This window comes from Vicugna pacos, chromosome 18 (genome assembly GCF_048564905.1).
Source record: "Vicugna pacos chromosome 18, VicPac4, whole genome shotgun sequence".
NCBI lineage: Eukaryota > Metazoa > Chordata > Mammalia > Artiodactyla > Camelidae > Vicugna > Vicugna pacos.
Genome location: NC_133004.1, coordinates 23,560,359 through 23,586,627, shown reverse-complemented (window position 1 = coordinate 23,586,627; position 26,269 = coordinate 23,560,359). Strand labels below are relative to the sequence as shown.

At 49.8% G+C, this 26,269-nt stretch overlaps 2 long non-coding RNA genes across 5 annotated transcripts in view; one reads left to right on the top strand and one right to left on the bottom strand.

The window, feature by feature from the left end:
• The window catches only part of LOC140687069 (uncharacterized), a 49,530-nt gene extending 41,535 nt beyond the window's left edge, over positions 1–7,995 (top strand). Inside the window, exons 3-4 of the long non-coding RNA XR_012061126.1 lie at positions 6,206–6,425; positions 7,869–7,995. This is a non-coding gene — a long non-coding RNA (uncharacterized lncRNA). The remainder of the gene's footprint in view (positions 1–6,205; positions 6,426–7,868) is intronic.
• LOC107034350 (uncharacterized) lies at positions 3,109–24,641 on the bottom strand. Of its 4 annotated transcripts, none has more exons than XR_012061119.1 (6): positions 24,368–24,641; positions 11,342–13,228; positions 7,844–8,606; positions 4,630–4,765; positions 4,422–4,509; positions 3,109–3,516 (listed from the first exon to the last, which is right to left on the bottom strand). It is a non-coding gene; the product is annotated as an uncharacterized lncRNA (long non-coding RNA). The 4 variants fall into 4 exon arrangements; XR_001459900.3 differs by lacking the exon at positions 24,368–24,641 and adding an exon at positions 7,131–7,271 and having other exon boundaries at positions 11,342–17,052; XR_012061120.1 differs by lacking the exon at positions 24,368–24,641 and having other exon boundaries at positions 7,844–8,027; positions 8,468–8,606; positions 11,342–17,052.
• Positions 24,642–26,269: the final 1,628 nt, after the last annotated feature.

Genomic DNA, 26,269 nt, shown 5'->3' with positions numbered 1-26,269 from the left:
AAAACAGCAGCTGCCAGGCTTCTTGGGGCCTGGGCTTGGGGCTAAACAGCACTACTTCTGGCACTTTCTATCATTCAGAGCAAGTCATGAGGCTAGCCTAGATTCAGGGGAGTGGAGAAACAGAATCCCCCTCTTGGTGGGAGGAGCTGGCCATATTCAATCTACCATAGCGGGCTGTGAAGTCTTAGGCCAGTGTCATAACCTCTCTGTGCCTCACTTACCCCCTCTGTGAACTGGGTCTCTTGGCATCTGTTTTATAGACTTGTTTGTGAGAGTTAAGCAGATGATGCATTCAAGCACTTAGCCTATCTCTTAGGAAGTGCCCATTGAATAGGAACGATTGTTATTATTGCAGCTATTAATGTTATTACAGTAATTATAGCGGGAACTTAGCAAATGATGGGTGGATGGGTGAACAGACGAATGGCTTTTGGCATTCAAACAGCACATCGCCTTGATGACTTATCTGGTGATGAGAAGTCGTCTTATTTCACGGAGTTCAGAATAAATAGCAACTCTCTGCTGTTGAGTTCAAACACTCTGATTTCTTTTTCTTTTCCTTTCTTCTTAAATTAAGTAGAGTTGATTTACAATGTTGTGTTAGTGTCTGGTGTACAGCATAGTGATTCAGTTATACACACATATATTCTTTTTCATATTCTCTGTCATGATAGGTTATTAGAGCTTGGATATAGTTCCCTGTGCTCTACAGTAGGACCTTGTTGTTCACTCTGATTTCTAAAGAGATCTGTGCTCTTGCTCAGTTTACTTTTTTTGTCATCTGTATTTGGGAAGTGGGGAGGGTCCGGCAATCTTACAGCAGGCTTTGTGCACAAGAGATTATATATAGCGTTCTCTTTCTCTCACACATGCGCCCCACCTCCACGGCCTTGATTAAACATAACCAAACACTAACAGTTGTGACAAATACAGCCAAGCTTCCCACTGCAATGCTGAGCAACAAACCACATGTGGTTGCAGCCCAAGGGCGTCTGTTGACACATATTCCCCCAGGCGCTGGCCGGCGCGGGTGAGGCTGGGGCGGGCAGCTGTGAGGGGCTCCAAGTCCCCAGGACATCCAAGAATTAGACCAGGTTTGACTCCCTGAGCACATACTGGCAGTATTATCTGGGCCAGGCTCCCTCACCCCTCTGAGCCTTGGTTTTCCTATCTGCAAAATGGAATACCTCACCAGGTGATTGTGAGGACCGGATATGGGAATACATGCAAATCGCCCAACCCAGAGCCAGGCACCAAGAGGACAAAGTGTATGTCAGTATTAGTCACACTCTGTCAGTAGCAACAGATACACAAGGCAAATCGGCTTCAACAGACAAATAATTTACGGTTCTTTAACTGAAAGCCAGGAAATCTGAGATCTGAGATCCCTGACAGCTGCATCTGGAACTCACGCATTATCACAGGGGCTCCTAATCTCCCTCAGGCACCTTCCACATGTGTTCACAGTCATCACTAGCTCCGTAAATCCAGTGGTAAGAGAGGGGCTCTTTTCCTATAGTTCTGGCAAAAAAAAAAAAAAGGCACAAGGATGATTCTGATTGGCCCAGCTTGATCATGTGCCCATCCCAGAGCCAATCACTGTGGCCGGATCTGGGTCACATGATTTCCCCTGTGGCATGGCTCCCCTGTTAGTGAAAGGTGAAGCAGTGCAGGCAAAACCAGCAGACGTCCATCCTGTTCTCCATCTGTCCGATGAGAGTTTTGGGATGGGAGGAGATGTTGTATGCGAAGTTTCTAGCACAAGAGCCAGGACGTGGAAGCAACTTAAATGTCCATTGACAGATGACTGGATAAAGGAAAATGTGATATATACAATGGAATATTATTCAGCCTTTAAAAAAGAGGAAATCCCGAAATATGTGAACACATGGATGAACCTGGAGGACATTATGCTCAGTAAAATAAGCTAGTCACAGGACATATACTACATGATACCAGTTACATACGGAATCTAATAGTCAAACTCAGAACCGGAGAGCAGAACCGGGATTGTCAGGTGGTGGGAGGAGGGGGAAATAGGGAGATACTGGGTACAAAGCTTCATTAGGCAAGATGAGTTAAGTCCTGGAGAGTTAACGTACAGCATGGTACTGATAGTTAGTAATACTGTTCTGTATGCCTAAAATTTTGCTAAGAGGGTAGATCTTATGTTAAACGTTCCTATCACAATAAAAAAAAAGAATAATAAGGAAGGCAAGAGGGAATTTTGGAGATGGTGGATATATTTATGGTATAGACTGTGCTGATGTCTTCACAGGTGTAGACTTATCTCCAAACTCATCAAGTTGTATACATTAAACACAGACAGCTTTTTGCATGTCACTCGTACCTCAACAGAGTGGACTTAAAAATGAAAACAGTTCCCGGCATGCGATAGGAACTCAGTTCGTGGTGGCTGTTTGCATTCGGTTTCTGGAGGTGAAACACGAGAACGGCCCTCTGTGGTGCCCTTACCATCTACATGTTTTAAGGTCCTTTACATGCAGCCTCTACCCCAATACCACATTCCATGGCATCTACTTTTCCTCCTTCGCTTTGCACCAAGCTTAAGAAATGGCACAGGAGAGGTCAGTCTGGGGAGGGGGGCGGTTTGAGGCATCCTCCTGCCCATGGCAGAGCACCACGCTGTCGTCTGTGGTCAACCATCACAGACCCTAATATTTCTGTCGCAGACCCCAACCTGGCGACCCGAGGATTCCCTATTCCTCCAGGACCTCTGGCATCCCTCAACAGCCTGCACTCCAGAGAGAGAGGCAGACAATATCAAGAAAACAGGTTTTATACAGTTAGACAAAGACCTTGATGGCTCATAACATCGGGGAGAAAATTCCAAAACCCCGGGGCAAGCTGTGATGTGGATGCTCCTTTCAGCAACTTGCTTCTGATTGGAGCTGCCCGGAGCCTCCCTGCCAATCAGCACGGGCGCTGCGAAACCTGGAACTTTATAGCTTAGCAACGAGAAATCTGGAGGAACTCTGGAATTAATTTAAGGAGAGGGGAAGGAAAAAAAGAAGAAGAAGAAGAGAAGAATTGGTAGCCAAATAATCAGACTGCATAATTTTATTATTATCTTTGTGGCCAAGGCAAGTCATGAACATTTTCAGCATTAATTACAAGCAGAGAGGGAACCAGCCAGCTATCGTGGCTCAACCTCTGCCGTAATGCTTTGTTTTGGTTTTGTTTTTTCCTGAGCTGGTGCTGGGGCGGTGGGGGTGTGTGTGTGAACCGAGCCAAGAGAGAACAGACAGAACAGGTACAATAATTAAAGAAAAAACACACCCGATCCTGTCCGCCAGCCTCTCGGCCAGTCTTTCTCTGGAAACACCTTCTGTCGTGTGACATCACGGATGCTAGCCTGTCTGGAATGGGAACTGGAGGTCACAGAGGATTTCTGCAGTCTCGGATGGAGGCCCAGTCAGAGGTGACGGTAGCTTTGGTTGGTCCATCAATGACTATTTGTCGAGCATCATTCATGTGTCACCACTGACTCAGGGGCTGTAAAACAGAAGTGAACATCACATATTGGTCCCTGCCCCCATGGACTGATGGTCTAGCTGGGGTGGTGGGAGACTAGATATTAATGATGAGGTAATGGAGGGAGGGTATAGCTTAGTGGTGGAGCCCATTCTTAGCATGCACAGGGTCCTGGGTTCAACCCCCAGTACCTCCATTAAAAATTTTTTTTTAATCAGTTAATTATATAAAGCGTGAAACCCTGGTATTTCTGTGGGAACTTGGTGCTGCTTCTCAGCCATATGTCTTGGAAAACATCCATTTAGACGCCTCGCTGTGAGACAGCATGATCAACTCATCTCAGTTAGCTGAGGACTTTCCTGGGTTAAATGCCCGAAGTCCTCAGTCCCAGGAAATCCCAGGATGGCTGGTCACCCCACCCTGGAACAGGATTAAATGGGACAGTAATGAGGGAGGGTATAGCTCACGCAGTAGTGCACATGCTTAGCATGCATGAGGTCCTGGGTTCAATCCCCAGTACCTCCATTAAAAAAAATAATAATAAATCTAATTACCTCCCCCCACCAAAAAAAAAAAAAAAGGGACAGGAAGAGTCAGCCTCCTTCACCGTGTGAGACTTCCCTGCACCTTCTCCCCTAGCAGCCTGGGTACAGACTAAGCAGCTCGTTGGCTGTGTGGCTTGGAACAAGTTACTTGGCCTCTCTGGGCACTGTTTCCTCATTTGCAAAACGGAGTTTGACCTGGAGAGTTCTTGGTCTCCTGCTAATTCTGGTTTCCTGGCCATGCTAATGCATTTCAGAGCTTAATCAACGCAGGAGGCCGAGCAAAGAAGACAGGGCAGTGTACCCACAGTGCAGCTGTGGCCAAGTCACCTCACCTCTCCATACCTAGCTCCTCCCCCATGAAATGGGAAGAATAGCACTTACTTCATGGAAATATGAGCACGCAGTTAAGTGAAAATATTCTGTGGGTCCGGCCGAGCTGGATACTCAGTCGTTGGAAAGTGTGGAGATCCTGATCAACGAGAAGTACCACTGAGAGTTAGATGTCCTAAGGACTGACTGCCAGTTTTCAAAAAAATGTTTTACAGCTTGTCCTTTATCATAGTACATACTTTTAATATTTTCTTCTTACCTCCAAGTGTCTAGTTCCATAAAACTAGGTCCTTTTTGCCACTGTCCTCCCATAATAAAGATTTGTTGAGTTAGTTGATGTCACATTATGCCTGTTTTACAGGTGAGAACATCGAGGCCCAGGGAAGTTCAAGGTTCTGCCATTAAGAAGAGAAGTCAAAATTTGAACCTGGATCCAATTCAGGGTTCTGTTCTCTCCACTAATTGGCCTCTACTTCCTCAGAGGGTCAAAGGGAGGGCAAGGGTGATGGCAGAGGGGTACAAGGAGGCAGATCTGGGGGCTGTGACGATCTGACTAGGAATTCTCCAAAGGGAGCAGCTATGGCGGGCCGGGCACAACGCCGGCAGCCTGGCCAGATCCTCATGTGGACAGGAGCCTTTTGGATGCTGCTTCCTCACCTCACTGGTCACCATGGAGACAGGAGGGGATATGCACACATGATGTGCTGAGAAGTATCTCAAACCTGCTCCCCAGGCTTGCCCCAGAGATGCCAGCAGTGGGTGGGTGGGCCAAACCAATACCCTTGAGAGAAGGGAAGGAAAAGGCTGATTCTTATTTATCTTTATCAGGAAAAAACTTTAAGTGTACACAAGAGTAGAGTACATGGTACAATAAACCCCCGCTACCCAGCACCCAGCTTCAATAATCACCAGTTCTTGGCCAGTCTTGTTCCATCTATACCCTCTTCCCCTCCTCCCTCATCTCAGATACTTAGAAGCAAATTCCAGACATTACCCATTTCTTCTGCAAATATTGGAGTATATAACTCCAAATAAAAAGGATTTTTTTCACCACCATCACCCCTACTAAAACTGACAGTAATGCTTTAATATCAGCAAATATCTAGTGTTCAGATTTTTTTAGTTGTCTCATGAATGTTTTCTCTACAGTTGGTTAACATCAGGATCCATATAAATCTCATACATTGTGACTGGTTGATACGTCTCTGACATCTTTCTTAATCTGTGGGTTTTCCCTCCCTCCTTTTTCCTTCTCTTGCAATTTATTTGTTGAAGAAACTGAGCTGGTTGTAGAATGTCCCAATCTGGGTCTTGCTTATTGCATCCCCATCTTGGTGTTACACGTGTTCTTCTCCCTATTATATTTCTTATAAATCAGTAGTAAGATCTAGAAGTTCACTTAGATTCATTTAGATTTAGTTTTGTGTGTGTGTGTGTGTGTGTGTGTGTGTAGGACTCCTTCCCAGTGGCTGTCTCATATTTCTATTTGAAGGCACGCAACGTGTGGTTGTCCCTCTTCGAGGTGTTGGCAGCCATTGATGATCGCTGTCTAGATGCATGAGAGGTTGCAAAATGGTGGCTTACTACTTCTCTCTTTCTGTCTTTGTTAGCTGGGGTTCTTCTATAAACAAACTTCCCCATATCAACTCCTTGGTTGCTGTAAAGTATGGTTCATACCAGAAAGGACAAATGCTTGATTCTTTCCCTTTATTTGACAAAAATAAGAGGTTGGTTTCCCAGCCTTCTCCAAAGATGACAAGTGAGTTTCTGTTTTTCTCAGTATCATTGTGGACTTGCAGACTTGGATGTTTATGACACGTTTCCATCCCTTGCAGTTATTATTCTTAGCGATGCTCAAACTCTCCCATCTTTGGCCCGTGGGAGCCTCTTCATGTTCCCTTCCTGCCTCCTTTTTGACGTGTCCCTGAAAGTCTCTGACAGCTTCCGTGCGACTGGGATGACAAGACGTTCCAGGCTCAACTCACACATTTCCTGCCTCAGACCTGGAATCAGCCCTCTCTCCACAGAACCTCCACAGAGCACGTCTGCTTAGAAGTAAGTGGTGCTTAGAGACCGCCCTGTGGGTGCTGGGGGTGCTCACTGTTACAGAACTGCCCATTATTTCTCAGCTTTTCAGTGAACAGAGGTAGGAAACGCATGCTTTATTTTGTAAGGCAAAACACGGATGCTTTCAATTCAAATTTGGGACTCCAGTTGTTCACTTCGTCTCCGTAATCTTACATCCACAGCTCCTTTCTGCCATGGCAGTGCTCTGAGTTGTGTGTCTCCATCCATCAAGCAGGAAGCGTGTGAGAAAGTACTCAAGTCTTTCCCTCAGAAATGAACCTGAGCTCTCTGACGGCTCAGGAGGCTTAGGAGTGGCTCTGAGAGGGTCAGGGTCCAAAAGGGTCCACAAAGGACCACATGCTCATGGCAGACGAACCAGTTCCTTCCACCATACTGTGTGTGGACCCTCTCATCTAACTGCCGTCAATCCTGGCTGCACACTTAAGTCGCAAGGGACACTATAAAAACCCCTCCCAATCACCAGTCAGCATCTCTAGGGCTGGGAGCCTAGCAGCGATACTGTATTTTAAAGCAGTCCAGGTAATTTTAACGTGCAGCCGCACGTAGGGTTTAGAATAGCTGCTTGAGTCCTTGCTTCTCAGCCAAAGGAGAAAAAGGAAGCCAGGTGGGGTGGAAGATGCTGCCCTGAAAGCCCATTAGTTTGGGTTTGAAATCTGACCGGCCAGTTTCTACCTGTGAAATCTCTGGAACGGCACTGGTCAATGGCACAGGACCTTCTGCGGTCATCAAAACAGTCGCTCTCTGTGCTGTCCAGTGTGGTGGCCACTAGCCCCGTGTGGCTATTGGGCACTTGAACTAGTTATTAAGTGCAACCTAGGAAGTGAATTTTTAGATTTTTTAAAATGTGAACTATTATACACAGAAATAACCCCAAGTGGCCAGTAGCTACCATCTTGGACAGCGCCACTTTGGAAAATTACTTAACATCTTTGAACCTCATAGCTGTAAAGTGGGGACTTATATAAGAGTTACTTCCTTGGGCTGCTGTCAGGATTAGAGATGATGTATGTTAAGCACCCAGTGCACACAATGCATTCAGTAAAACACCGCTGATTTTCCTTATTAACATCAACCCGTCACTCTTTAAAGGCAAAAAAAAAAAAAAAAAAAAGCTTGCCTGGAAAATGAGTCCACAGAAGCACCCCACCACAGACTAAAAATTCTGAGCTGTTCCAGAGAAACTCTCCGAGAATATTCCTTAATTGTAGTAGAAGTTCAACTGCAGCAGGAGGTTATCAGTTGCAAGTGCTGTATTTCATTACAGATCTAGCCACAGCTCAATAAATTAAGCAATCACTCAAAATAACATGTTGCTTTAATCCCCTCTTGGAGCTAATTCAAGTTGCTTGGTTTTATATTAGCACAGCTCTTGAAAGGCAACTCACATTGGCCTCATTTCTCTTTCCTCAGTTCATCAGCCCCTCTCTGGATAAATCTTTGCGTCTCCTGACTAGCAGGACGGAGGAGTCCAAGCCGAGCAGACCTCCTTTTATCAAAACCGGAGCGTTTTCCATCCTCTGGCCTTTAGGCATTCCATGTTTCATTTGCTAAAATTACTGGCAGGTTTATCTGCAACAAAAACAGAAAGAGACTGAGAAGCAGCAGCCCGGTTCTGAAACATCTCTCAGCAGCCCCGCTCGGACGCGCGAAGCTGACGGCGGCGGCTTTTCCATCCTCATCTTTTCTCTAGTGGTTTATAATCTCACAGTAGAATTTCATTTCCCCTAGAAACTTGGCACCAGAGGTGTCAGCCTGGGAACATATTTGTTTGTGTAAATTAAAAGAAGAATATGTTTTGACCATATTTAAGTTCTAACTGCACTGAAGAAATAAATACTGAGCTGCACAAGGCATCTCGCAGCATGGTTCTGGCTCACCTCCCCAAGCCCTGCCTTTGTTTATGAGACCCAAATGAGAACCCTGGATGGCTTAGCGCCTCCGCAGGCTAAAGGGATAACCTCGGAGGCTGTGTCCACCCCTACTCAGGCCCACATGGAAAGTCCACTTACCTGAATTTGGGATTTGCTTCCCCCGACGTGCTGCATCCTTGCCAGGGTGGGTGAGGGTGATGGAAGCAGGTACCCTCACGTGTGCATTGCTGATGGGTGTGTGGCTGATGCCACCTTTGTGGAGGGTACCGGGCAGTAGCTACAGAAATTAAAAATGCACACATCCTCTGACTCAGACATCCCAATTCTAGGAATGTATCCTACGAATATACCTGGCCAAGTGCCAGGGAGTCTGTGTGTTATAACGGCAAAATCCTGGAGTCGAACGGAAATGTTGGCCAGTAGGGGACAGGTTAAGTATGGTGCATTGCTAGAAGTCATTAGAAAGATTGGGGTGGATTGGAGGGCTGTCAGGTCTTCAGAATATATTGTCATGCCCCCAATTTTCCTAATGTTATGAGCAAAAAAAAGTGTATGCTCTCGAATATGCTTAGAAAATTTATGGAGAGTATGCCAACTGCCTACAGTGGTTACATTTAGAAACTGAAATTGGAGTTAGAGAAAAATTGCAAAGGGCTCTTGCATCTCCCACAATTCTGTACTGTGTTCCTTATCATGAGCATGGTATTATTATTTTTTTAATTGGGATAATTAAAAAACATAAAATGGTGTTTTAAAAATCATTTCCAGGGTCTGACTGAAGCAACATACTCATTACATATCTGTCAGGCCAGCGGAGTGGTCATGGGAATCTTTGCTTTTCTGGTCTTCGTGCAAATAACATAGTGGGCTGAACAGTGGCCCCCAGAGAAAGAAAAGATATATCTACTTCTCAGCCCCAGAACCTTCACAGGTTATCTTACATGGAAAAAGATGAGATTAAGTTAAGGATCTTGAGTTGAGAGGTGGCATTCATCCTGGAGTATTCAGCTGGATACTAAATGCAATTACATGTATCTTTACATGAGAGAAGCAGAGACAGACACAGAGAAAACGTATGAAGACAGGGGCAGAGATCAGAGTGATGTGGCCATAAGTCAAGGAATTCTGGAGCCACCAGAAGCTGGAAGAGATAAGGAACAGATTTTGCTCCGGAGCACCTCGGGGGGTACTCAGCCCTGCCAGATTTTGGACTTCTAGCCTCCAGAACTGTGAAATAATACATTTCTGTTGCTTTAAGCCACTCCACTTGTAATTTGTTATGACAGCCCTAGGAAACTAGTACATCACCTGACTTTCATTAACACATGTAAAATGCATAAAGTGCATCGGTACTTTGAGAAACAAATTTGGTAAGACTGTGGTTTTGGTGAATTCATCCATTGATTCCACAGATATTTACTGAGCACCTAGTAGGTGCTGAGGATACAGTGGAGAACAAATCAAAGATGGCTGCCCACCTGGAGCTGACACTTCAGTGAGAGACAGTAAATAAAATAAATAAAACATGGAGAAAGACTGATGGTGGTGGATGGGAAGAAGAAAGAGAACAAGAAAGGTTGGAAGAGGGGCAGCGGTCAAGCAGGGGACTGGGAGAGGGGGGAGGGTATAGCTCAATGGTTAGAGCACATGCTTAGCATGCACGAGGTCCTGGGTTCAATTCCCAGTACCTCCATTAAAATAACTAACTAAATGAACCTAATTACCTCCCCCCCAAAACCAAAAACCCTACAAAGTAAATAAAATAGATATTAAAAAAGAGGGAAGAAAACGGGTCTGGGAGAATGTAGTTCACAGGGAAGGTAACATTGGAGGAGAGGCCTGAAGGAGGTGAGGCACGAGCTGTGTCCTCCTGACAGAAGAGTATCTGGCAGAGGAAATAAGTCTAGAACATGACCGTGACCATGTGAGCAACCAGAATCAGTAGGAATGAGCGATCCTATCTCCCCTCCTCCTTTCCTTGCCTCCTTCCCTCCCACACGTGCTGCCCCCTTGCTGCATGCCAGCAGCTGAGGGTGCAAAGATGAGTGAGACCTGGGTCCCCATGCTCAAGGTCACCACTCATGCAGGGCAGAGTCCTAAGTAAACCTTTACAACTATAACATGGTGGGGATCAGAGCAGAGGCCAGGACAAGCTGCAGGCTCCGTCCTTGGTGGAGAGCAGGGTGGGCCAGAGAGGTGAGAGTGTGTTGGGAGTGAGGTCGAGGAGATGGAAGCCAGCAGCAAGAGGGCAGGACCAGAAGTCCAGGAGCAAATGTTTAGCTCTGATTCAGTGGTAAATTAACTGGGGGAGAGGCAGTCGAGGCAGGGTATGGAGATTTGTCTGGAGAATCTCTCGTTCTCCAGCACAGCAGGCTAACCGAGGGGAAAATGAGTTCTGAGGATAATATACGCCATTTAGTTTCACATAATCCATGTGAAACAGAGAAACGGTTCCCAAGTCCTGGATTTTGGGATGCTTTGGGCCGTCGAGAAACCAGAGTTGATCTGACTGAGGCAAGACGGGGGATTCATCCCTTATGTAGCTATGATGAATGAGAGGCTGGCTGCTCTTGGATCCAGGGACAGCACACAGCGCCAGTCTCTCCCGTACTCCCCTACCCATCCCCCATCCCCCCATCCTGTCCATTCCTTATCCCTCCCTCCATTCTGGCCTCAGTCTCTGGGTCACAGGTAGCTCTGGATGCTGGAGAGGGGGTGGGGAGAAAGCAACCTTCCCACCAGCTAGTTAGGACAATCCTGGATTGGCCCTGCTGGGTCACATGATCACACCTGGCCCAATCACTGCGGCCCACCTCGAAGTGAGCAGCTGTGATTGGTCATGTTAGGTCACGCGCCCACACCTGGACCAATGACTACAGCTGAGGCTTGGGTGTTGTAAGGGGCCACCTTCGGCTGTATTCCCATTGGGCACTGCGTCCGTTACCACAAGTGGGGTAGAAAGTGCTGGCAGGGAAAAAAAAACACCCCAAAACAAAACCCAGAGCCACCTACCTCCTCCCCCGGAGCCTTCTCCTGGCTGGGCTGCTTCTACATCCGCTCTGCCGAGAATTGCTTCAATCCGGAGTTGGGCTTCGGTTTAAGATCCACTTTGTCTATAAACCCCCAAATTGCCAGTGGGATTTACTCAGACTTGTAGCTGTTTTTTGCCATTGTTAAGACATTATTTTAATCAAATATAAAACGTTTTCTTCTTCTTTGGTTTATGACGGCCTCTCCTGCCCCTGAGGGTAGGAACGTATTGCGCATGCCCAGGACAGCCCCTTATGCAGAGTAGGTACTCAAATAATTGAATAAATGAATGAGCATTCACTCATTGGTTGAACATCCCACAGAGAACAGAAGGAGCTACAAAGTCCTTATCTGTTCTCTCCTCAAGGAGTCCATCTCTTCCATGCTCTCTCTCCTTCCCAGTGGAGTTCTGTTCCCCTTCACGACAAGGTTCTGTTAGCCTGAGTGCATCCTTGAGTGTCATCCCAATACACAAGGTAGGCTCTGAATCTCTGGGTGAATTCTTAGGTTGAGAGTCTAGATAAGCACAGGAAATGAGGTTCCTTTGGCTGCCGGAGGCCATGCTTCAAGGATAATGGAGCTCTGTCTGAGCTGGGAGGGACTGGGTGCCATGATTGGATGCCAAAGTCTGTCGTGGCCACCTGCCTCTAAGGGCTTCCCTGGTCCTGCTCTGAACTGTTTGCTCACCAGCAGGCCTCTGTTCTGAAGACTGGCCCTGTTATTCGCTGTGATATCAGAGTACACAACAAAATGGTGTGGCCGAACAAAACAAATGCAGGCTCTTAGGGAAGAAGGCTTAAGACAGATGGCTATTTTTCTAATATACTTATAACCCACATGTCAACTGGGGTCATCTTATTTTTGGAGATTCAAATGGAATGGGCTTGAATCCTGTCCTACATGCCATGGGAGACCCAGCTTCCCTCGGAACCTTTCCAGGGACTGGGGAAGAGGGGTGCTTGTGTCTCTCCTAGACACCCAAGGCTCTAAACTCCTGCACCGAATGAACCAGTTCTTCTTGAGTGCTCTTTTGCTGGCCTCATGGCCACATGACCAGTGCAGTTGAGCAGGGTCTACGTTCGGTTTAATGCTCTACTGGTGTCATCTTGAGCTTCTTAAATCTTGAACAAAGGGCTCCACATTTTCATTTTGCAAATTGTGTAGCTAGCCCTGTGTCACTCAGGAGCATTCCTGTTGCACCTCACACTGACCCAGTCTAGACTCTGCCCCAATTCCTCCTTTGTCCCCCAAGTCCATCCACATGAGGAGGTGGGTATAGGAGACCTGGACTGAAGGTCTGGTATGAAAGAAAACACTGATCTCTTAGCCAAGTTAACACCATCAAGTGCAGCGTAGGAACTGGCTTCCAGCTACTCAGTGGGAAGCGACGGTGGAGGAGGGAAGGCAGAAGGAACAAGACCAGCAAAAGGTTGATTGTGGTTGACCCTGGATGATGGATTCGGGGTGCTTCCTCATTTTCAGCATCGCAGGAAATTTCCATCACATAAGGTTGAAAAAGGCACTATGAGATGTGCCCTGGGCAGCCCCTCAAAGTGCTAACGCGGAGCTGCACATGACCCAGCAATTCCACTCCTGGATAGAACCCCCAAGAGAAACGCAAAAACGTACATCCATACAAAAACTCATACATGAATATTCATGGCTGCGTTCTGCATGAGAGCCAAATGTCTGTCAGCTGACAAATGGATTAAATAAAATGTGGATGTTATTTGCCATAAAAAGGAATGAAGTTCTGACATGTGCTCCAGCGTGGATGGGCCTTGAGAACATCACGCTGGGTGGAAGCCAGTCACAAAGGCTCACATACTATATGATTCCATCTGTACGAAATATCCAGAACAGGCAAATCTACAGAGACAGAAAGCAGATTAGTGATTGTTTAGGAGTAGGGTTGGGGGAGGGACTGGAAGATTGTGGGGGTAGTGTGTTAAAGGATACGGGGCTTCTGAGGTGATGAAAATATCTTAAAAGTGACTGTGATGATGGTCACATAATCCTGAATATACAAAGCTACTGAGCTGTGCACTTGAAACAGGGGGATTATATGGTAAATGACTTATGTCTCAATAAAATTGTTAGGGAAATAAAGTCATGCCCTCCCTTCTGTCCCCTTCTCCTGCCAGAAATCCAGCCTCCTGTCTTTGGGAAATCTCTTTCTCCTCCACCCTCTCTCTGCACATGTGCACACATGCACGTGCGCACACACACACACACGCACGTGTGCACACACAAATTTCCACCTCCCCTTCCTGTTAACCTTCTTCTGCCTTGAGACATTTTTCATTCTATTTCCATGCTCACCAACTACAGAGAAGTGCCTTCTCCAAAGAGAAGTTCCTTCCACTGTCAAAATGCCCCATTAGGTATTTTCCTAAACCTATAACACTTTCTTCTGTAAAAGTTAACTCAGTTGACAGCTATTAAAGTGACAGTTTTAAAGTCCCCATGGTGATCCATCACGGCAGCCAATAACGAGTCCCAATAGTTGTAAATTCCAAAAGCTTCATAATCCTTCAAGGAAAGAGGGGCCACTCAACCTCTCCCCTTGCCCACTGGTCTCTGTTCTGAAATGTAACTCAGTCACCTCACAGGAGCAGGGAGATGGGGAGGAAGGCCGTTGCCAGGGCCTGACTCTTCCTAACTGGAAGGCAGGTCTTCTGGTCTGGAACCGAGTAGGCAAACTAGAGCCTGGGGGCCAAAACAAGAGCACTTCCTGGTTTTGTAAATAAAGTTTTATTGGAACACACAGCCCCATCCAATCATTGAACTTATTGTCTATGGCGGGTTTCAGTTTGTCCCTCTACGCTTACTTCTTCATCAGGAAGCCAGAGACAATAACACAGCCTCCCTTACATGCTGCTCGTGCAACTAAAATGACTTCGTACACGTAAAGAGCTTAGTTCATATTGAGCACTCAGTACACGGTGGTGGTTGGGATGTTATTTAGAAAATGAGGATGGGAACTCGTACTTCATGTGGTTATTATGTGAAGCACTGGTGGCCAAGCCTGTGAAAACAGTTGGCAAAAAACACGTTTATTATTGTTATAAATATCTTAAAGGCTTTTGAGATGATTCTTTGCTTCTTAGTAAAGCTCAGTAAGGTTTTTGTGGGGAGCAAATTTGGAACTGTGAGAGAGTAGGAAAACTCTAATTCAGAGGAAAAAGGACCTGCAATCCCCAAATCTAAACCCTCTCAGTTAGCAGTCCCAGGAAACTGGGCCCTCTGGTCCTGAGTGGGGAGCTGAGCCTGCCCGGAACTGAAACTGAAAAACCTGAATATTCTTTTGGCTGAGCTCTGCATCTTCCCCAGTGACAGGCGCTCAGGAATCCAGGCCTGCGTGTCTTCAACACTTGTGTCACCTCTGAAGTCCCCATCAGAACCTGTTTAAACAGTAAGCTGCTACAAGCTATTGGCACACAGGTTTGCAGCCCAGGTCTGTAGCCAGGGGAGGAAAGAGACCTTTGTCTTCACACCCTTCGAGGGATTGTCAGAAGCTGGCAGGGGGTGGCCACCACTAATGACCTGCTTTCCTGGTGTCATTTAAATCTGATTTAGTTCGAGAGATACAGCAGCCTCCCATTCATTTGCTTCATTTCACAATTATTAACTGAGCAGCTAATACATGCCAGGCCCTGGGGATACAGCAATGAATGAGTCACCCCTGCCCAGGCAACTGTCCTGCCTTCCTTCTAATGGGGGGACAATCAAATAGGCATTTGGGCAATTCTGCCCCTTAATACATCTTTGTGTTCTCCCCAGGACTTCAGTCCCACCCTAAATACTGTACCAATGAACTGGAAAACCAGCCTGGACCGGCTCTATGATATATGGATGGGAGGAGTTACGAGTGATGGCTTTGGAGTAAGTCAGATCTGGGCTGGGCTGGCTCTGGAATGTGCAAAATTAAAACGTGGGCCCCTTGTTCCAAAATTATTCAGAATTTAAGGATGATGATCGCAGAACATTTAATGATATGGAGGCCCACAACCGTGAAGCCAGCCCTACTCCTGGGGTCAAACTGCTCTCCAGCTGGGTACATCTCTTCACCTGCCTGAGCCTCCGTTTCCTCAATGGAACAAGGAGATGCTAAGGCCTACGTGAGGGTTGGCTGTGTATTAAGTGAGATGAGGCAGGTGAAAGGCGGGGCAGGGAGGGTGGGCTCCACAATATTGGCGCTGTTCTCAGCCAGCGGTCACGGCTGCATTTCATCCTATGAGAACAGCACACATTATTATTCTTAGATAATAGGTAAGATGTAGACAGTACTTGGTCAACACCAGGCACTGAATTTAGTTCTTTAAGGATGTTCATTTCATCCTCAATGCAGCCCTATCACGTAGGTACCATTATTCCAGCAACTACAGATGGGGAAACTGAGGCCCAAAGGGAAGAGGGCACTTGTCTGAGGCCACACACCAGTCGGTGGAAGAATCCAGCTTCAAACATGGGACACCTGGCCCCTGGGTCTGTGTTCTTAGCTGACCTATGTGTCCCAGGGGTTGATGCGTTCCTGGCACACACACGTGCATACACGTGTGTGTGCACGCCCCTTCCCTGAGATGCTAACACCAAGCACACAGTGTGGAATTGTCCCCATGACGTGGGATTCTTTTTCTTTGCTCTTTTGTCCATCTCCCCCAGCTCGACTGGGAGCCCCCTGAGGGCGGAGCCTGACTCGCCCTCTGCTGTATCTCTGGCACCCGGCACACAGCAGCACTTGATCCAGAGTTAACAGCTGCAGCTCTCAGACCCTCAAGAGCACATGGATTAAGAATTTGTTTTGGGGAGATCCTGTGGCTAAAGGAACCATCTCACCCCCTCCTGGCTTTCCTCACTGTGCACGGCAGGGTGTGAGAGGCATTTAAGGGGCGCCCTGAGGGCCCAGCCCCCATCCCAGCAGGCTGTAAGGCGGGCGTGGGATGTGCTTTGGCAGCTGGGCTGCAGCTGTCCACCAGCCTCTTGGTGCCCGCCCCAGCTGGCCAGCTGGGCCTTGATGCCACCCCCCCACCCCATGACACAGCAGAAAGTGAAACTGGAGCCTGCCCCTGCTGGCTGGGGCCCAGTGCCTGCTATTTCCCCATCCCAGGGGGTGGGTGGGGAGCTGATGCCCAGCCCCGGTAACGGGCGGCCTGGCCAAGGAGTGCCCCTCCGGGCCAAGGGTGCTGCTATGCCCCCTGCCTGCCCCAGGGCCGCTGGTGCCCGCTGCCTTCTGAGCTGTGCCCTGTCTGTAAGCCATCAGAGCTGCTCCGTTGAGCCCCGTTAACCCCTGGTCTCCACACTGCCCCAAGACAGAAGGTTAACTATTCTCATTTCACTGAGAAAACTGAGGCTCAGAGAGGCGCCCTGGCCAGGAAGGAGAGTGCTCGGGCACTGTGACCCTAAAATAAGAGACAAATCAGAGCTATGGGTGGGCACAGGGGCAGAGATCTGAGGGGTCTCACCACTGCTGGCAAGCAGGGCTGGGGTGGCGGTGGGTGGGGAGACATGTGACACTCAGGTTGTTGGGGGTGGAGCCCTCCTCAGATTGGAATTGGCAACCTACCTCTTCCTACACCAACTACATGGCTGCAGACAGTCCCTAAGACAAACAAGAATTCCTCAGTGTGTGGACGACGAAACTTTACAAACCATCATCTTGAGTTCTGCCCCATCCTCAGGTCACCTGTCCTATCATTTTTCTCTCAAGCAACTCACCCTCTTTAACTTACATAAACTGATATAAAAAAAAATCCCTCCTTTCTTTCCCTACCCCAAACTGAAAACCGACTGCTTGCCATAAATAGAAATTAGCTGTACAAAGAAATACCTGTTAGAATAATTTACACTTCTAGCCAGGTCCTACTTAAAATCATGGAGTAGGTGTACATGCCTATCGGACTTGGAAAACTTCTGTTCCAAAACATGGGTTTCCTGCATGGGGAAATGGAGGCCCAGAGAGGTTGAGTCACTTGCCTGGGGGTGACACAGCGAAAGAGTTGCAGAGCTGAGGCTGGCTGATTCCATGATTCCAGAAACCGGTGCTCACTGATGGGCTGCTGTCTCCCCTCCTGTCTGAGTTGTCTCAGCATATTAGGCGTGTATTAATACGTATCAGCGCTACGGAACACCTTCCAAACGCCCCCATTTTCAAAGCTCCTTCTGAGCTTGTACATCACTTGAACTCACGATAACATTCCAGGTACAAGTGAGAACCCTCTCGGGCCAGAGCATGGAGAGTTGCCCCTCCCTTGCCCAATAAGGAAACAGAGGCAGAGAGTGGGAGAGTGGTCTGACTCAGGGAGCTGGGGAGAAAGTCAGGACTGTCCAGGGACACTGCCAAGGTGAGGATCCCAGAGGCTCTGCTGGAAGGACCAGGCTGAATATGAATCACCTCGCCAAACAGGTAGCACTTTTTTCTTTCCCACTTTCCCCACCTCCCCTCCGTGAACCCCCAGAGCAACCGCTGACAGCAGCCACAGCTGTCCTGTTTCCCAAGCCTCATCGCCAACATTCGGCCCCTGGAGGATAAAAAGCATGTTTTGCATTTAACCAGCGTCCACGGACGGCATCTTTTTATTTGTCCTGATGGTAACCAGTTCTGAGTGCCGTGAGGGGAGCTCTACCCGGGACCAGAGAGGAGGATTTGGGGGAACATCTTTCTCTCTTCTTTCAGTTGCTGGAGGAACTCACGGCCGGCCCAGGGACCCCCGAGGAATACTGCAAGAGCAATAAGGATTTTTAGGGGCATTATGATAGTGGAATGGAAACACATCTGCCCCCAAAAGTCCCTCATTTTCCCTGCGGTAACGAACCAGCTGGGCAGGAAGTGGTGGCTCTTGGAGCACCAAGAGCCAAAACTAAAAAGGAAAAAATGTACAAAGTTAGAGCAAACTTTAAACAAGCCAACGCTTTCCTGGTGCACGGCGGCGGCTCCACCCAGGCTCCCGAAAGGCTGATAATTATCGGCTGATAATTGGCTAAATGTGTCTCCACACAGTGGCTCAGTACAGCCGCACCTCCTCCGTGCCCAGGAAACCAGGATCCGGAATCCCAGCGCAGGTTGCTAGGATTAATCCCTGCAGCCCAGTGCCGTCTCCCTGAGACCCTGGATGATTATTCCAAACTCTCATGAACGATCTAAGTGAAGCACGGACATCAATACCTCCTCCCTCTGGAATGTGGGAAAGTTATCAACTTGGAAGCCCAGATGAAAATGGATGGAAAGCAAGCAGCTCTTTCCTGGGCTGTATGAACAAGTGAAGGGCAAGGGCTTAGGGAGGGGAGCCTGGTGGTTATTGCTGATGGGGCAAAGTGGGGAAATCACCTCTAAGCTCCAGGGAGCCGACCCTCAGGTCTGGCCACTAATGAATGAGAGTTGAGGAGTCAAGGGCAGGGGCTCCACTGGGGTGTGTGGCCTTCAAGGTCTCCATAGGCAGGGGCCCCCATGCCAGCCAGCACCCCTAGGCCTTGAAAGGGTTAACTCCTCCACAGCTGCTGACACTGGAGGAGGAGGCTGCTCACTCAGCAAGCTGGGAGATCACACTGGGCCACCGCAGAAGACAGGGGCTGAAAACAGCCTCTGTGAGTTCTGTGAATGGAAGCGGTCTTATCGTCATCAGAGTGAAAACGGGGCAAAAAGGCTTCCCAACACAGAACCCACGACCTGGGCGCTCGCTGGCTCCTTGGCCCCTGATGTGTGGCCCCGAAGCTCTGGTCGGGACACTGGGCATCTGTGACAGTGAGCACCCGGCCACCTCAGCCAGGCCTGCGAGGGAGCGAGTCTACACTCGCCATGTGACAGCCGGCAACCTGGCCCAGAGCTCGCCTTTCAAGCACCAGCACCTAAAATATTCTCCGGATGAACCTGAGGCTAAATATGGCCTGGCCTAAGAGGGCCTGGTCTGGACCTTTTCATGCCATTCGAAGATACAATCTGGAACCCACGGGGACTTTTGGTGGCCTGGAGTCCAATTACTGAGGCCAAATGAGAGTCTGATTCGGGGCTGGGAGCAGCTTCCCGCAACGGGCCCGTTCCTGTGCCAAGGCTGAGCAGGCATGTCTCCTGCATGTTTCATCCTGGAATGCCCACCCAGTTCTCTCTCTCTGCTGCCCCCCAGGGTGGCTCAGATGTAGGGCTCCTCATTGACTTCCCTAGTCCTCCCCTAAGACCTCCTGATAGTGCACCAAAGCCTTCTCCCCACTTCCAGGCTGCAGCCCTGCCCCTGCCTGGGTGTTCCTTGCACCCTGATGGAAAGAAGAGGGCTCAGCTCCCCGGGTGGATGGGAGGCCTGCTAGCTAGAGAAGCCAGGAGCGCACGCACGCACGCACGCACGCACGCGCACGCACACACACACACACACACACACAGTAACCTGCACGGTAGCTTAGATGCGTCTGTGCTCTGGGGCCGGCCCTGCGCCACGCCCCCTTGGCCCACCCCAAACGGAAGGATCACAGCCCTGTTGCTGGAGGGTGGAGAGAGCTTCAGCCTGAGCTGCAGGAGCACAGCTCTGCTCCAGAAACTGCCAGACTCGAGCCTGCGCTTAGCAAAGTGGGGTTCTGCCCTCTCCAGAGCCCACGTGGTAACCAGGACAGTCAACCCTGCAGGGTCTCTGGGGAGCCTAACATCCTCCCTCCTTCTAGCCAAGAAATGCTGCAGGGGGGGCCCCCAGGTCCCAGGAGGAGAGACCCTGGGGCACCTGTCTGGGGCTTGTCTAGGCTCCGGTGGTGGTTCAGGCCTGGGCTGGCCGCGGTCCAGGCTGTTTTGGGCAGAGATGTCAACAGGCCCGGGCACTGATCTCACGCATGATTCCAACAAGACAGCCTGGTTTTCCGCACGTCTCTGAGAAAACTTTCACACCACGCTGCACAGCTACCTTAAGGCTCCTTTCCCTGTCTGGGCCAAATCCCCCAGCAGAGGCTAAATTTACCCCCATCTTTCCAGGGCATTTTTACAATGGCTTTCCTGGGAGACCAACATCAGTTTTCATTTTCTAGGTGTGTCTCCCTTTCATGCTAGTGGTGCAGCCTTTCCAGAGACACTGAGAAAAGTTTGCTTTGTGGTTCCTTAAACTCAGATGTTTTATATAAGGAAGATAATGTAAAGTCAGAAACTTGAAAGCTTTGTAAATATTTGTGCACGCCCCCTACAACTGAGGACCCTGGGAAAGCAGCATCCGATGACTGGGTGTTTTGGAAAGGGACCCCGAGGGGGAGTGGGGGGCTTGGGGGTGACAGAGGGACCCCGAAGTCCCCTCCTTTCAAACTCTCTTCAACAGCCACCCTTTGGCCTGAGAAGCCTACATGACACTAGGCCTGAAATCTGTGGTCGTTTTACGTCATATTTGTGGCGGTGTTTTTCTTGGGCATTTACCTTCACCTTGTCTCAAATCTAAGCGGCAAAAAGGACTTTACCCTAGTTTGGGATGCTGGGCAAGGAAGAAAACTCCAGAAAGAAAATGGATTATTTTGTTTGCGTATGCCCTTTCCGGCAAGTGATTCTAAAGACCAAGTTTGCCTTAACTTTTCATTAGCCTCATTTCTACCCTCATGTCTAATACTAATAATAGATGTATTTACTCTACAATCCTAATTACAAGAGGCTGAGCTGATGTTCTCTTAGGAAGCTGTAAATGTATCTGGCAAGAATCTTCTTTCTGTCTGCATATAAGGGGCTGGGAGCAAGGAACAGAGGGAGTGTTCCCTTAGGGACTTTTCCAACTTTCATTGGTTTGAGTCATAAACGCATGTTTTATTTTTAAGGAAGCAGTAGTTTCATTGCAGTCCCTCCTCTAAATATTTTAACCACCCCCCACCGCTATTCTATATTCTTTTCTATCGAAACATTTTTTTCCCCTAAGAGATTTGCCATAGCATGTGTACTGCTATGACCAAAATTCAAAGTTGCTTTTTTTTTTTGATCCACAATTCTTTGCGGGGGGTAGGGGGGGTGGGGATAGCAACTGCTTAATGAAATTTCACACAGAGGGTCAAAAGGAGAAAAGCCAGAATGTATTCAGCAGTTTCACCGATGAGGTTTTTTTCTTATTGGGGCGGGGGGGGGGAGGGCGGTGGTAAGAATATGAAAAGAAGCTGTGATTCTTTGCCGAATTAATGACGACTTCCCACTGCAAAGCACTGATTTATAATCTCTTCACCATACTACTTTGCCTGTTTCCAGACTCAGAGCGGGTCGGGGGTCGGGGTGGGGGTAGTTTGCTAAATGTATTCATAATTACATGCACCCTTTCAGAGGGCTGAGCATATGCAGTGACTGTACTGTTGCGAATACTCGAATTAAAGCAGTCCTTGGTTCACATTCAGCACTAAATTCTGATTCTCCACATTTAACAATTCAGTAATTTTAACACGCAGCTTCATCGCCGCGATTATAGCTCAGTATCTTGGCGCGACATTTGGTGTTCCGGCCTCGTTAATTCACGTAAAACACCCTATTTGTAGAAGTATCATTAGAGGCTAATTTGGTGAGATATCCTTATTTAGCAAAGCAAATAGGATCTGACAGTCAGCTCTCTGGCGCTACGATGGGGGTGACAATTCAGCAATTCACAACGTGACAACTTCCCATTGCCCAGGCCACGCTGGAATTGTGGACTCCTGAAAATTGTGCTGTTTCATCGCGTCCCATAACAAAGGGAAAGAACTCTGAAAATAAAGAACTGGTTTTTGCCAAGGCCCCGAGAGTGCAAATGTCATCAGTGCGTACATGTGCCATGTCTGTTAGACATGAATCTTCCATCAGGGACTTTGTGTTCAAAAGTTTCTCAGGTACAGCTCACTTTTCTATGCCCTGCTGTGAACACTTGATTGAAATTCAGGTTTGCAAATAAATAAACTGAAGGTGTGTGGGTGTCTACATAGGTTACAACTGGAGGGCAGGGATGTGCATGTCTGTGTAAATTAACACGAACTAATAAGGTTAATGTTCTGGGAGGGGCATTTGTACCTCTCTCCCACCCTTGCCTTAGAGAATTCCCTGATGACAGAGTTTCTTATAAAAATGACTAAGATCCAGGTAGCAAAGAATTGCAAAGAAATATTGCTCCACGTGGGAGCAAGCAGACAAATGTAATGGAACTACGATTCACAATTTCAGCGGTGTTTGATTTTGGGGGTGTTCAGCGGTTCAACATAACCTATGTATCACTTGTTCCCTTAAATCCTATCTGCTAAAACATCTCATTAAACCATTGGGAGGAAAAAAAAGTACTTTCGTCTTCTCATAGGCTTTTTGGCCTCCCAAAGAAAGGCCCTTGAAAACAGCAGGTTCAACAAACAGAACACATACACACATATATAAAAAATTATCCCCCAGACGGCCTTTCACTTTTTTACCAAAAGTAGCAAACCTCCCCCCTTTTCACCAACTAACTTTCAGAGTGAAGCTAGCTCTCTGCCCCTCCCTCCAGGGGCTGCTGGGGCCTGAATCCCTTGCTGTTTAGAATGACCCCAAAAGCGGGACTTTGTGGGCCAGTTGGATAAAACATAAACTCATCTCGCCCTCAAAACCCCGATTCTGGGGCCACAGCCTCCAAAACCTTCTTTCTCCGGAAGGATGTTCCCCTCCACAGCTCACAGTAGGGGCAGGCTGCCTTTGTGAGAGGATTTTGGAGAATCCTAGATAATTAAAGGAATCATTACTGGGTTTTCCTGCAGGGATGACGGGATGACAGTTTCATCACTCATAAGCCAGGGATCCGCGGTGGGGAAGGGGGTGAGGTGTATCTTTTCCCTCTTTTGCCCCCAGACCCATAGTTGGGCCTGAAATCTTCCCAGGGAAGACGCTGAGCGTCCAAAATGTCCCTTAGCAAAGCGCAAAAGGAGTGCCTGGGGTGCTTCGTGCAGTTCCACCCCACCCCCTTTCTTAAATCAGGCTAAAGTTTAGTTATTTGTGCCCTTAATTGTCTTATTAAAGTCAAATTTGCTGCTTGCCCAGACTGGGGGAAGTGATTTCCATCTTAATAGCTCAATTAGCCTCTGGGTTCTGGAAAGGCCACCCCCCTACACACACCTTTTCTCCCCATTTTAAACCCCCTCCCTTTTTCACAACTTCTCCTAAAAATAAATTATAAATATGGATGTGTCCTCAGAGGATCTGAGCAGCACATTCCAACGCTCCCCGGTGGGGCTTGGAAGCAGGAGAAACCAGAAACGCCACTCCCCCTACCCCCAAATCAAAATGCCTTTTCCTTTTTTTCTCCTAACTTTTGCCAGAGCAACTTGGTGTGGTTTCGGGCCCTGACACCCCGATCCGCACCCCGGAACCTAGGTTTTCTAATTTAAAAAAATTTTTTATTCATGTTGAGCAAAAGCTACAGCCAACGTACTAAGGCCGTCTGCTCCACGAGGGAGGGGGCAGCAACTTTACTTCGGGAGGTGGTAACTCCGGGGACTGTCCTCCGGGCTTTTCCGGATGTCCCCCGGGCCCGGCCCCTGGAGGCTGGCGCTGGCCCCCCTGCCCGTGCCAGCGCGGCCCCGGGCGCACGTGGAGTGGAGAGGCGCGGCGGGCGCGGACCCGCGAGCGGGCGGCCTGCTCTCCGCACGGCATTGATATCGGGGTCACGCAGCGAGTCAGTTTCCCGAACGGGCTTTCTGGGGTGGGGGCGGGGTGGTAGGCTTTCAAACCGCCTGGTTAATTTCCAAGTCCCAGCATTAGGGAGGTGGGGGGCTGCCTCGCCCCCCATCCCACCTCCTCGCCTAACACGCCCCTCTCGGGAGCCAGGGAGCGGGCAGAGGAGTGGAGTCCAGCCCGGCCGCCTCGGGGGGCGGCAGCGGCGGCGGATCGTCGCCAAGACAAGCGTCTAGCGCCGGGTCCCGGGAGAGCCGCGCGCTGCCCCTGCCGCCACCTCCCCGCTCGTGTTGCCACCCACCCCCCAGGCAGCCGCCCCGCACCCTCTTCTGCCCCGGGGGCCTGGGCACCCACCTGCCGCGGCCCCTGCCCTGGCCAGGGGGAGGGCTGCCATGCAGAAAAAGGGGGAGACTCACCGCCGCTGCCTCCGCCGGGGGTGCAGGGGGCCCCCCGGGGCTGCGCCTTCCAGCGCTCCGGGGAGGCTTGCGCGGGGCGGGGGGCGCCCCGCGGGCCCTGCAGCCTCCGCCTCGATTGGAGCCCAGCCTCAAATCCTTCACCGTGGTGGGGGGGAGTACTTCCAGAAAAAAATTACCCCCTCCCCAGACCAAGTCCAAGTGATGGGCGGGGGGCGTAGAAAAGCCTTTTCTGCCCAGAGCGCGGAGCCGACGGGGCTGCACCCGGCCTCCACGGTCCGCTGCCGCCACAAAGCCGCGCCCCCGCCCCCCCCACCCCGGCCCGGCCCCCCCTCCCCCGCTCCCCCCCACCCCACGCCCTATGGCCGGCCCGGGGCGGGGGCTGGGCCGGCCCGGGGTTGGCCGCGCTGGGGAGGCGGCGGCGGCGGCCCAGGCGGCGGGGCGGCTCCTCCCTGGCCCGGGAGAGAGGGCGAGAGCCTGGAAGCCGAGCGCGCCCGTCTGCCCGGCGTGGGGGCTGGGGCGCGGGCCAGGGTGGGGTTGGGGGGGCCCTTCCTAGAAACCCTCGCCAAATATAGTCAGCGGATAGGGGCATTCCTAGAAATGAGGCGGCGATGTCAGCTTTGACCTGTGGGGGCAGAGCCTGGGGTTCTCCAAAGTGGGGGGGGGGAACCACAGGAGAGGGGAGATTCCCCACTTCCGATACCCCTGTGGCCCAGAGGAGGGAGCCTAGGCGGGCCTCCCTCCTGGGGGGCGGACAGGATTCCTCCAGATGCTCCCTAGGGATCCCTCAGCCGGGGGTGTCTGAATGGGAACACATCTACTTAAGATTCAGACTCACCCCCAGATCTGCCCCCCTCTTTCGGGAACACTCAGTGACAGTGCCAGCTGGCGCTTTTAGCCCTTCGTCCGATTTGTGTCACTCCCCCTATCCCCATGAGCAAACAGAAGTAGGAGCTGTACCAAGACTGTCTCCCACACCTGACCACCCACCCCTTGGCCGCCCCTAACCTCCACTGGGATGATTGGAGAAGCACCAGGTTTGAAATTGGATAGACATACTCTGTTCCCAAGAATTCCCCAAAATACCAACCCACCTTCAGGCCAAAAAATAAAGTTGTGCTTCCCTTCCCCATTCCAAAGTCCCTCGGTTGCTGCTGTTTTCACAGTCTCAGGCTCTGGGAGATCGGCTGGAAACTGGGGGCTGGGGTATGAGGGAACCCTCTCCCTGGCAAAGACCTGGTCCCTGGTGCTGACACCCGCTCCCCTCCCCCATAAGCTACTCCCCACCTCTAAACTACAGAAGGTTCCAACAGTAAGGGAGACCCCCACAGCCAGACCCCTCCCCAAATCAACTGGCCTGCTCCCCTTTCCCAGAACCCCCAGATTATCCCAGAAGTGTCCCCTCTTGCCCAAAAAGGATCCAAATAACTGAGACTTGACTTGTCCCCTTTGGCTGCCCCAGCCTCTTTTCAAGTAAACGTGACTGGACTGAGCCTCCCAGGATCATAAAAAATGTATTTGCTGTCCTCTGTTGGCCGATGCGTGTCACACTCAGAAAAAACATCATCCAACCCTGTGGGTGCTCCTGATGCCATGGGGTGGGGGACCCAGGGACCCTAGTCAGAGGCAGTGAGCCACACAGGCCCCTCCTCTCCTGTCCCCACTACATTCCTACTCTGCTCCCGCCCCCCTGGGAGGGGGTCCTGGCTTGTAGCCACTGCACTGGACTTTGACCCACTGGCCTTGTGGCTCATGTCCTTTCTCCCTCGTTGGCGTCTGATTCCAGAAGTCTGGAGGGCTGTGCTCAAGGGGAGGCAGGGAAATCTGCAGTGGGGTCCTCTGGGTTCACTCTGGGTGGGGACCCCCCTCAGGGGATGGCTTCTCCAATAGCAGCTTGTAGCAGGT